This window comes from Rhinoraja longicauda, chromosome 12, assembly GCF_053455715.1.
Source record: "Rhinoraja longicauda isolate Sanriku21f chromosome 12, sRhiLon1.1, whole genome shotgun sequence".
NCBI lineage: Eukaryota > Metazoa > Chordata > Chondrichthyes > Rajiformes > Arhynchobatidae > Rhinoraja > Rhinoraja longicauda.
Window position 1 is genome coordinate 20674707 of NC_135964.1, and position 12420 is coordinate 20687126.

The 12420-nt window shown below is 44.8% G+C and overlaps 1 protein-coding gene across 3 annotated transcripts in view; it reads left to right on the forward strand.

Annotated features, from left to right (window-relative positions):
* The window catches only part of il1rapl1b (interleukin 1 receptor accessory protein-like 1b), a 1065873-nt gene that overhangs the window by 256378 nt on the left and 797075 nt on the right, over positions 1-12420 (forward strand). The window contains exon 1 of one of the 3 annotated variants that reach the window (XM_078409151.1): positions 4243-4300. The exons of the other annotated variants lie outside the window; for them this stretch is intronic. The gene's annotated coding sequence lies outside the window, so the exon portion shown is untranslated. Of the gene's footprint in view, positions 1-4242; positions 4301-12420 lie in introns of those variants that run through there. 3 annotated transcript variants of the gene reach the window in all.

Genomic DNA, 12420 nt, shown 5'->3' on the forward strand with positions numbered 1-12420 from the left:
GATTTAAACTGCCATTTGTATAGTTGTTATTTATCTTCTAAAATACCGTGACTTTTCATATATTTTGGCAAACTGCAGCGTCACGGGCTTCTGACTTGCGGAATTGTTTCTACAATTAGAACTTGTTAATTAAGCCTGGAAATTATCTTTCCATTTAAAAAAAAAGTTGAGTCACTGGACAGATCGATGTATCCAGATGTGACCAATAGACCCTTTGTTTTATTAACGTCCTGCGGAAGGAAGGCAGTCCTGGGTTACCATGGCATCGAGCAATTTGGCTGGCATGGGAAGTCCACTCAGTTACACTGACAAATTATGAAAATATCCCACTGTAAGTGTAGTAGATTTCAGTCAAACCACATACAGCTTTTTATGACATGTGGAAAATATTCATATTGCTGTTCACAAAAGAAAAATGCTGTTTGTTTTCTTACTCCAGCCTAACACCTGGTATGTGGGATAGACACAAAATGCTGGAGGAACTCATCTCTGGAGCTGCCTGTCCCGCTGAGTTACTCCAGCATTTTGTGTCTCTCGACGGTTTAAACCAGCGTCTGCAGTTTCTTTCTACACACCTGGTATGTGGGGTTGGTTTAGTGGGAGATCTTGTCAAGCAGAAAACAAAAGGAAGAAGCATTTGGGTGTGTAAGTAAGGTATAACATCTTTCCTGAAGTATTTGGTTCTATTGATGGGGCGTATGCATAAAAAACCTGGGACTCTGGATGAAGTTGTACTGAAATCCATTCAGATTTATATGCCGATCTCATCTACTTGAGGTTCACATGTGAATGGTAAGAGAAGGGGAAATTGAATACAGGCCAACAGAAGTGGGGATAGGATACTGTGGGTTAGCTGTTAACTTGCTGGACCTGAAACTCAAAAGCTCTGATTAATAACCCAGAGTCATGAGTTCAAATGTCACTAATGTGTGTTTGAATTAATTGAAGTAAGTAAATGTGGGATTTGAGAAAGCTAGTTTAGCTGTGTTGACCCTAGACCAGTCTAGACTGTCCTTTCACTACCTGGGCCTTGTTTTCTGCACTACCATGGACTTATTTCTAGCACTACCATGGACTTGTTTCTTGCATTACTATAGACTTGCTTCTTGCGTTGCCGTGGGCTTGTTCCTTGTACCACTATGGACTTGTTTCTTGCATTACCATGAACTTGTCTTGCACTACTGTGAATGTGCATCTTGTGCTGCGATGGACTAGTTTCTGGCACCACTGTGAACTTGATTCTTCAACTACCATGGTCTAGTTCCTGCACAACTGTGGATGAGTTCCCTGCTCAACCACGGACTTACTTCCTGCACTTCCATGGGCATGTAGCTTGCCCTATTGTGGATTTGTTGCTTGCACTACCACAGGCTTGTTCCTGCACTACTGTGAATGTGCATCTTGTGGACTTGTTTCTTGCACTCCATGGACTTGTTCTTGCATTACTGTGGGCTTGTTTCTTGCACTCTGTGCACTTGTTCTTGCACTATTAAGGTCTTGTTTCTTGCACTACCATGGACTTGTTCTTGCATTACTAAGGGCTTGTTTCTTGCACTACAATGAAGTTGTCGTGCGCTAAGGTGGGCTTGTGCCTTGCATGACTGTGGGCTTGTGTCTTATACTACTGTGACTTGTTTCTTGAACTACTGTGCATTTATCTCTTGCACTACAATGGACTTGTCTCTTACACTACAAAGGCTATGTTTTTTTTCTAAAGTTGTGTTTTGCACTAATGTTTTTCTTTTTACCATCTGCTCCTGAAAAACAAACTGAAGGAGAATCTGCTGGTGACCTTCTACCGCTCTACCATTGAGAGCGTACTGGCATACTGCACCATTGTGTGGTATGCTGGCTGCTCGGCTGCAGACCAGAAGGCCCTCCAGAAGGTTATTAAGACAGCAGAGAAATTTATCGGCTGTCCACTGCCTTCTCTGAAGGACATCTCCAGCTCGTGTTGTGTAAACAGGGCCAGAAATATAATTAAGGACAGCACACACCCAGGATATGAACTGTTTGGTCTCCTGCCCTCTGGGAGGCGCTACAGGAGCCTAAGGGCCAGAACAAACCAACTTAAAAACAGTTTCTTTCCCTGGGCCATAAGAACTGTGAATGGAAACACTTGACTTGATGTGACTCTCACTTTCGTCGCACTTTTTAAAATATTTTCAGCATTTTAGGTGTAAAACTCATTTATTATTTATTAGGTTTTTTATTGGTTTTTATTGATATTGGAATTTGTTGTGTTGGTTCCTATGTTTGTGCGATTGTCTTTGAAAAATTTGCACTGTCGCACTGTTTCAGATCTAGCACTTCTAATTTCGTTGTACTGTTCGTACAATGACAATAAAGGCATATTATTATTATTATTATTATTATTGTAGAATCATGTGTGTGACATATTGAAAGCAACAGTATGCAATGCAGATGCAGGAAGTGGAAAAGGAAGATAGGTGTATTTGTTTATTTAATTAATTCACTTCGACATATTCTCTGGCATTATATACCACAGGAATCCTTCAGGCATTGCAAACTGTTAACATGAGCACAGTACTTCGTATAGAACAATTTATGTAACACGTTTAACACACATCCAACTGGCAAAGCAGTGGGGAATGGGTTGCTTATTTCAATGTGGTTCCAAGCAATGAATCGTTGTATCTCATTGAATTATCTGATGCAAGAAACTGAAATGATTTTTTGAAACAATGATTCTGGAAGTCACTGAGTCATAAAGCTGCGAAACAAGCCCTTCGACCCAACTTGCCCATGTCGACCAAGTTGCCCCATCGACACAAGCCCCACCTGCCTGCGTTACACCCATAATCCCTCTAAACCTTTCCTGTCCATGTAATTGTGAAATGTCTTTTAGGGATGGGAACAAAAATTAAATTGTATGATATTTTCAGAAAAAATGGCCGAATCTCAACGTATGACAATTCTCGGGATGCTAACATTGCAATCTCCCGTGTAATTTTGACCAGAATAGTGATGGAAATATCTTTAAATTATATTGCAATAGATTATTATATTCATAACAAGCAACTTTAAGTGTTTATACAGCCATAACACTATAATAACCCAAGACACATTCAAATTGCAGCTGTGCCAACAAGATAATAATCCAAGGTAAACACAATTGCTGGAGTAACTCAGCGGGACAGGCAGCATCTCTGGAGAGAAGGAATGGGTGACGTTTTGGGTCGAGACCCTTCTTCAGATAATCCATTGGGTGGCAGCTGTGAAAACATACCAAATATATTGTGCTGATCATTTTTAAAAACACTGGCATCCTCTGGGTTTGACTGCTTTCTTTTTATGTGTTTCTGTATTTAAATGCAACAATGAATTGTGCCTGAAGTATCATCGATCCCTGAAATTGGACGATTTTCCACGATGGTTGTTATTTTTGTTTGATGTATGGCTAGGAGCAAAGAGGTTGTTCATTACAAAGGGATACACTGTTTCTACGTGACTTTCCAGTTCCACCATTTCAATATGTTATGTGAGAAAGAACAAGAGGGTTCAACACCTTGAATAGGATGCCTGCAAACCGGCGTACACACTGAAATCACTGAAAGCATTATCTTCAATGATTTGTATTGTTTAGTTTCGGCTCACCGAAGTCCATGCCGACCAATGATCCTGGCACGTTAACACTACTCTACTTTACAATTTTACTGAAGCCAATTAACCTATAAACCTGTACATCTTTGGTGAGTGGGCAGAAGCCTACGCCATTCGGCTCACCGAGTCCACGCCGACCAATGATCCTGGCATGTTAACACTACTCTACTTCACAATTTTACTGAAGCCAGTTAACCTACAAACCTGTACGTCTTTGGTGAGTGGGCAGAAACCGGATCACCCAGAGAAAACCGACGTAGGTCATGAGGAGAACGTGCTTACTCTGTACAGACAGCACCCGTAGTCAGGATCGAACCCGGATCTCTGGCACTGTAAGGATCAAATCCATTGCTGTGCCACTATGCCGTCCGGTTCAGCTGATTTTAAAGTCCCCAGTTGTTCCTGAGCTTTCTCCATGAATTAATGGCCGCTGATCCAAGGGTCTGGAGACCTGAATGAAAATTGATAAATATCTAAAATAGAATAACCGGGAATTGTTCAGTTGAACAAAAAAGTGTTGCCCGGAAATTCAGATGCATAAGAGAATTCAAAACACCTTATTTTTTTAATGCCTTGCCAACCTTTGCCCACCAGGCCATTCTGAGGGTGGGGGCCTGAGGAATAAGTGCCGGAGTTGGGCGGTTTAGCAAGGTGTGATCTTGAACAAATGGACCAGGTATGTATGAGCTGGTGGGGACTGTGGGAGGAGCAGGCCAGAACCAGCAGGATCGGCTGGAAATCAAAAAATATGCAACCAATTCCATGTCAGTCCTATTTAGCAGTTTCCCAGTAATATTTCCCAGTGTCCGAAGAAGGGTCCCGACCTAAAACATCACCCATCCTTTTCCTCCGGTAATGCTGCATGACCCGTTGAGTTACTCCAGCACTTTGTGTCTCTCCCAGTAATGTTTGTTTGTTCTCAAGAAATAAGACTTGCATTTATCTAATAGCTCTCAGAATAGCCAATAGCAATTTTGTGTCAATTAAGTGTTATCACTGATCCCTGAGCACAACTGAACTTATAGAATTCCTCAACTTTATGACAAATCGATATTCCTCATTATTTTCAGGACATATGGGCTCATCATGTATCTTAGCATCTCCAGCAACTGCAGTGATCTGTCCCCATTCTGCCCCTTCCTGCACCATCACTTTTGTCTTCATTGTTAAAGGAATTGGCTCATTGTGAACTGTTAACTTTTAACCCTGTGTTAGTTGAATCATGAATGTTTGCAGACAAGTCTATCAGGGACAGACTTTTCTCTTCACGGATAACAAGTGCAATGGAAGTATGTTTCTGTGTTTATGACTGTGTAATCTCTCTGATTCTGCGAGCAATTCAGCAGCAAAAATCATGTATTGTTTTCATAGTGTACGAAAATAACTGCAGATGCTTGTACAAATCGAAGGTATTTATTCACAAAGTTTTCATATCCTTCTTCAGTTAAAGTTGTTTAGGGAAGTAACGTCTATATTCGTAGACGAATAAAAATCAATAGGATTAGAATAAAACAAAGTTCATTTAATTTGGAGCGGCACAGTTGCGCATGGTAGAGCTGCTGCCTTACAGCGCCAGAGACCTGGGTTTAATCGTGACGATGGGTGCTACATGTACGGAGTTTGTACGTTATCCCTGTGACAACTTGGGTTTTGTCCCGGTGCTCCGGTTTCCTCCCACACTCCAAAGACCTGCAATTTTGTCAGTTAATTGGTTTCTGCAAATTGCCCCTAGTGCGTGGGATAGAATAAGTGTACAGGTGAGCATTGGTCTTGGAGGGCCAAAGTGCCTGATTTCATGCTGTATTTTTAAACTAAACTAAACTTGTCCTATTGCTTGATTTTTAATATTGACCGAGGTGCTATAGTTGCATGTTTGGTGTCTAGCAGTTAAACAGGATGCAAAACTCAGTATGATTTAAAGAATTATCTACACTGACACCAAAATTAAGTGAAAATAAACTAACTGAATGCAGTCAAAGGATTAATCTTTCCCCAAAATAGAATGGTACCACACAGGAACAGGTCCTGCAAAGTAAATGCCGAATATGATGCCGTTAAACTAAGCTGCTCTGCTTGCATGTGATTGCCCATTCCTGGGCCATTCCCAGCATATCCATGTGCCTATCTAAAAGCCTCTGAAATGCCACTATCGTATCTCCCTCCACCACTGCCCCTAGCATTATTGCACTCCAGACACCCACCATAGTCTGTGTAATCAATTTTCCCCACACATCTCCTTTACACTTTGCTCCCCTCACCAGAAAGCTATGTCCTCTAGTCTTTGACATTTCCACTCTGGGTAGTAGGTTCTAGCTGTCTCCCCTATCTATGCCTCTCATCATTTTATATATTTCTGTCCGGTTTCCCCTCAACCTCTGACATTCCAGATAAAACAATCCAAGTTTGTCCAACCTCTCCCATAGCCAATACCCTCGATGACCCGGGACGCATTTTAGTACCCCCTCTCTGTTAAAAAAAACAAATCAGGCTAGCTTTATTCAATTGCATTCTCCAAGTAACTATGGCTTGCCGGCTGGTATTTTTGGCAAACAATCACCATATTCATGTCTCACTCTGCCCCCTCCTCTCCCCTCCATTCCCCATTCCAGAAATTCCATTCTGAGCCAAAGACCCTGGAGAATACTGGGGCCAGTTAGAAGTCTTTTGTCATTCACCCGTTCTGTTCTGCCAACAGCCCTGGCGGGCCACGATCACTGAATGATCGGCACAAAGTGCTGGAGGTTGCATCTCCCGGCATGGGAGTGGGGAGGGATCAGCATCATCAGTGAACAGGCAGTCAGGGGTGGCTGGCTTGGCAATTGGCAAGAAGGGTGGGGTGGGGAGGGGGGGGAGGGGGGTCAGGACGTCACTCTGCATCCATAGTCAAGGAGTGAGATTAGAATATACCATCTAGTTCTCTGACAAGATCAACTTGTGCTTCTGATGACCAAATCGGCATTGAGAACAGAATATCAACGCCATTTATTTAGAAACTGATTAAAGCTATTTTGTTGGTTCTCACATTATTTGGATTGTGGGGGGGGTGGGGGGGGGGGGGGGGGGGGGGATTCTAAAGCCGTACACAGAATGGGAAACAGAATGAATCGGAGATGGGGCCTGCCCTCCACTCTCTTTTGCTGTTTGTGAATGATGAGGAACTCTAATGGTAGACAATGCTGTGCCAAGCCTTTGGCCTTTGGCTCAACCTGCCCACTAGTCACTAGTCCCACCTGCCCGCATTTGGCCCATAACCCTTTAAACTCTCCCTATCCATATACTATACCTGTCCAAGCTGTTTTAAGTGTTGTTACAGTTTTTTGCATCAACCACCTTCTCTGGCAGCTCGTTCCATATACCCAGCACCCTTGCTTTGTGAAAAAGTTGCCCCTAAGATTCCTATTAAATCTTTCCCCTCTCGCCTTAAAACCTATGTCCGCTGGTTCTTGATTCCCCTACTCTGGGTAAAAGACTGTGCATTTACCCGATATATTCCCCTCGTGATCTCATATACCTCTCTCAGGTCATCTCTCATCCTCCTGAGATCCAAGGAATACAGTCCTCGCCTGCCCTGCCCTATAGCTCAGGCCTTCAAGTCCTGGCAACATCCTCGTAAATCTTCTCTGCACTCTTTCCAGCTTCACGGCATCTTTCCTTCAACAAAGATTCCTATTCCTCAGTCCCCGATGCTTCTCAATCTCAACCATTATAGGGCTCTGCTCCAGTGTCTGTTCTCCTCACTTCACAAGTACTCCGACAGTGTAGTTTGCATTTTTCTGCAAGGGAACAAATTGTCATCTTAATGCCAACGACTGTGATTGGAACGTAACGGTGTTTGGAAAGTGCCAGACAATGTTTTGCCATGGATCAGACAGCATGGATGGAAAAAAAAGTACAAACATTTCAGATCAAACTGTTTAAATGCTGACACTAAAAATATGTGCAGCAAAGTGGCCGGATCTAAATGCCTGTTTTATATAGTTTCCTCTCAGTACGTTCATTCACTGAACATGTTCTGCCAAGTTGGCTCTAATACCATTGCAGCCTCTCAGTTAGGTCCAACGTACCCTGCTACTGTACACTGGATAAGCTGCATCTGTTTGTGCGCTAAAAGAGTTGAACTGTTAAAGTGAGGATTTCCTTCAGAGAAGAGCTTGCAAGTATTTTTATTGAAGATTTCTGAAATGCCTCAAGTTCTTTAGTTCGAAGATACAGCATGGAAATAGGACCTTCGGCCCACCGAGTTCACACCGACCAGCGTTCACCAGTCCACACTAATTATATGTTATCCCACTTTCGCACCCACTCCCCACACACTAGGGTCAATTTGTACAGTTTTACAATTTTGTGGGTTACAGTTTTACAATTAACCCACAAACCCGCACGTCTTTGGGATGTGGGGAGAGTCCAGAGCACCTGCAGGAAACCCACGTGGTTACAGGGAGAACGTGCAAACTCCACACAAGCAGCAACCGAGGTCAGGATCGAACTCGGGGCTCTGGCACTGTGATGCAGGTGCTCCACCAGCTGCACCCCGCGCCATCCTTCTGGTCGTCAAATAGCAAGAAGGATATATTTGCACGAGAGGCGATACAAATACGCAGAATTTCAGTCGTAGCAAATAACTAGACCAAGTGGACCCGTTGGGCCCAAACCACTCCTGGATTGGTGCAGCACCCTCTCCTCCCCCGCTCCCCCCTCCCCTCTCTCTCCCCCCCACTCCCCTCTCCCCCCTCCCTCCCCCCTCGCCCCCCATCCTCCTCGCCTCGCCCCATCCCCCTCACTCCCCCACTTCACCCCCCCTTTACCCCCTCCCAATCTCCCCCCCCCAGGGTTGCCTCTCCTGCATTGGTGCAGCACCCTCTCCTCCCCCACTCCCCTCACCCTCCCACCCTCCTTCCCTCTCCTCCCTCCCTCCTCCCTCCTCCCCCCCCCTCCTCCCCCTCCCCTCTCTCCACCCCCACCCTCCCTCCCCTCCCTCCACCCCCTCCCTCATCTCCCTCTCTTCCTCCCTTCCCCCTCCTCCCCCTCCCCTCCCTCCACCCCCTCCCTCCCCCACCCCCCACCTCCCCCACCCCCCCACCTCCCCCCACCCCCCCACCCCCCTCCCTCCCCCTCCCTCCCCACCACCCTCCCCCTCCCCCCCTCCCTCTCTCCTCTCCCCTTGGCCCACTTAAGGCTTGTGGTTACCCAGTCACTTCCAGGCCCAGGCCCAGGCCCAGGCTCCGGCTGCTTCTCCTGGTACCAGACCTGGCTCTATCGCCCCCAAGAGACAGGTGGCCGAGCCCTGCTCAACGGGCCCCAACTGTACAGGCACGACACGTTTGTTCTGCGCACATGCGAATGTGGCGGCCATCTTACATAAGTACCGGATCAACGGAGCCCCAACTGCGCATGCGCGGTTTAAACATTTTAAAAATGTGACTAAATGTGACTAACTGATTTCAATGAAACTTCTTCCATAGAACCACGGAACAACGGTGAATAAGGTGGGCCTAAAATTGTTGCACTATCATGTATTGTTTTGGCTGTAGCTCAGAAACAAGTGCACAAACACGAGTTTTAGTATATTGATTGTCTGCACTGCAGGGATTTTTCTTGAAGCAGAGGGAACTGGAGAGGAGACAGAAGTTGATGGATGGTCACTAACCAGGAGCTATTGTACTTTGGATCAGTCTAAGGGTTGAGAATTTACTTCATTCAATAAGTTATAGAATTTTAGCCAGTATAAGTGTGACGATCTAAGTGACCTCCATTATTGTACGTTGACACAGCCCGAAGCAAATGCTTGTTTCCATGACAACTGCTTACCATTTTGAACAAGGGGATGTGACGTCAAAACACCCTTCCTTAATCAACAGCGCAGTGCAACACCCTTTATGCATCATGTTAATCGTCTTCACACAAGTGAAAATGTCTGACTGACTTTGTTTCTAGCATTACTGTCATCTTCGACAGTAACAAGGTGTACTGTCGAACAAGGTGTTCGACAGTAACAAGGTGTTCTTAAAGTTCACAGAATGTACGTAAGCTATCTTAACACAGTTTCTCTGGTTGTCTGCACATACGTTGTGTAGCCCATTCTTATACTTTTTATCGACTATACTAAAGGATGAGGATCATGAAGTGGTCGGCTGTTAATTGTCCAGTGGAGTCTGGTGACATGCACCTTCCTTTGTCTTGCCCCTCCCGAACACTCTAATCTATTGCAGACCTACCACCCTCTTGGCTATCTGCATTTTTGCAGATTGGTATCTTGCGCATCTTCAAATGACAAGCCTTTCCGTGGCTCCCTGGTTCGCTCATCCCTTCCCGCCTACACCTCTCCATTCCCTGCTGCCACAGGAGGTGCAACACATCCCTACTTGTCTTCCCTCACCACCATCCAGGGACCCAACTCAGTCAAAGATTCACCTGCACCTTCTCCAACTTTGTCCTCGGCATTCGTTGCACTCGATGCAGCCTCCTCTCTACATTGATGCGACCGAGCGTAGACCAGCCAGCTGCTTATTGCAGGTCTGAAGAAGTGTCTCGACCCGAAACGTCACTCATTCCTTCTCTCCACTGGGAATAACATTTAGTGGAAGATAAAGTTCAGTCGAGTCCGATAAAATATAATCCCAGGGTCTCCAATGAGGTAGATAGGACGTCAAGGCCACTCTGTAATTGGTGTTAGGGTGGATCAGTTGCCTGATAGCAGCTGTCCCTGCAAATCAAAGAGAACACCAATTATGATGAGAGATAGTTGCTTCGACCAGACAAAAACTCATTTACTTGAATGAGCTTATTGCTTAATATAGAATGAGAGACTCCATCATGTGTTCTTGTGGTCCCCATGACTACCACTACACATTGAAGCTTATGGATGATCACGATCTGGATCTCATCTGGAAGAAGGAAAAGATGTTATAAACTCTCTTCCGTCATCTGGAAATTTACTCCTTGCAATTCACAAGTAATTACACCTACTTTATAAAGTTAAGGTCTCGCAGAAGATGTGTTGTTGGTGTCCATGGAGTCAGTTGCTTCTACGAATGTATCACAGTGTCCTTGGCGGTCAGGCTGTTTGTCTTTGTTAAACGTAAGAGGAGCTATTGACGACACTGCATTACGCATTGATGTAGAGGTGGAATCAGGATGTAAGAGTCAACAAGCAGTCTGTTGTAAAACAAATACAATACAGCAGAAGCAGAGTACGCGTACAGAGGATCAAACAGAAACATGCACAATTTTTCCCAGCAAAAGTAGGTCAATTGTTTCAGGACAATATAGCAGAAAGGGGGGTAGTCATAAATAACATATTTGTATATAATTAATTTTGTTCACATATGAAGCTTATTGAGTAGGCATAATGCCCAATGATTTCTGGTAGAGCCCTGGGGAATGCTGTAAAAAGGTGGGACCTGGAATACAAGTCCATAATTCCCTGAAGGTGGCGTTACATATTGGCAGTGTGGTGAGGAAGCCCTTTTGGCATGCGGTCTTCATCAGTCAGGGTATTAAGTATAGAGGTGTAGGAAGGAACTGCAGATGCTGGTTTACACCAAAGATAGGCACAAAATGCCAGAGTAACTCAGCAGGCCAAGCAACATATCTGGCGAGAAGGAATGGGTTGTAGGAAGGAATTGCAGATGCTGGTTTCTATTGAGTGTAGAGGTTGTGATGTTAGGTTGCAGTTCTACGGGGCGTTGGTGAGGCTGCACTTAGAGTATTGGGTTCAGTTTTGGTCAATCTTTGCACTCCAAGGGCAGTATGTACATGGAAGAAAAAAAAATCCTACTCTACAGAGATGCTGCCTATCCCGTTGTGTTACTCAATCATTTTGTGTCTATCTTAGAAGAAAAAATATATAAAATGCTGGAATATCTCAACAGCTCAGGCAGCATCTGTGGACAACATTGATAGGTGACATTTCGGGTTGGGACCTTTCTTCAGACAGATTATGGTAGGGGGACAAAAGTTGGATGAGAGCTGGGGACAGCACAAAGCCTGAGCCCCCTCACCTGTATCCATCTACTCGCCAGGCTCTGTCCTGCCACTACCTCTCCTCCAGCTTTCTTCCCCACTACCACAATCACTGGAGAAAGGATCCTAACCTAAAATGTCACCTATCCATGTGAGAGAGAGAGAGAGAGAGAGAGAGAGAGAGAGAGAGAGAGAGAGAGAGAGAGAGAGAGAGAGAGAGAGAGAGAGAGAGAGAGAGAGAGAGAGAGAGAGAGAGAGAGAGAGAGAGAGAGAGAGGAGAGAGAGAGAGAGAGAGAGAGAGAGAGAGAGAGAGAGAGAGAGAGAGAGAGAGAGGAGAGAGAGAGAGAGAGAGAGAGAGAGAGAAGAGAGATGCTGTCTGATTCACTGAGTTACTCCAGCAATTGATGTGTTTTTGGTCTGGTTCCTAGTGTTGAGAGAGAGAGAAGAGAGAGATGCTGTCTGATTCACTGAGTTACTCAGTGAACAGCATCTGCAGTTCCTTGTGTCTATGTATATAGAATGAGCTGACAGAGAAAGCATTTGGATAGATACATGGGCAGGAAAATCTTTAAGGGATATAGGTCTAACACAGGCAAATTGGATCAGTATAGATGAGTACCATGGATGAGATGACCAAAGGGCTATTTTTATGACCAATAAATCTCTCTTGCTATGGCATTATCATTGTTTTCAGACTTTAACATGTATCTTTCAGAAGTATTGCCATAGAGATCCAAGTCATGCTTTCACATATCTTTGAACAAGTTTCCTTTACTCTTAACACGGTGGTGTAGCGGTAGAGTTGGCTGCCTTACAGCGCCAGAGACCTGGGTT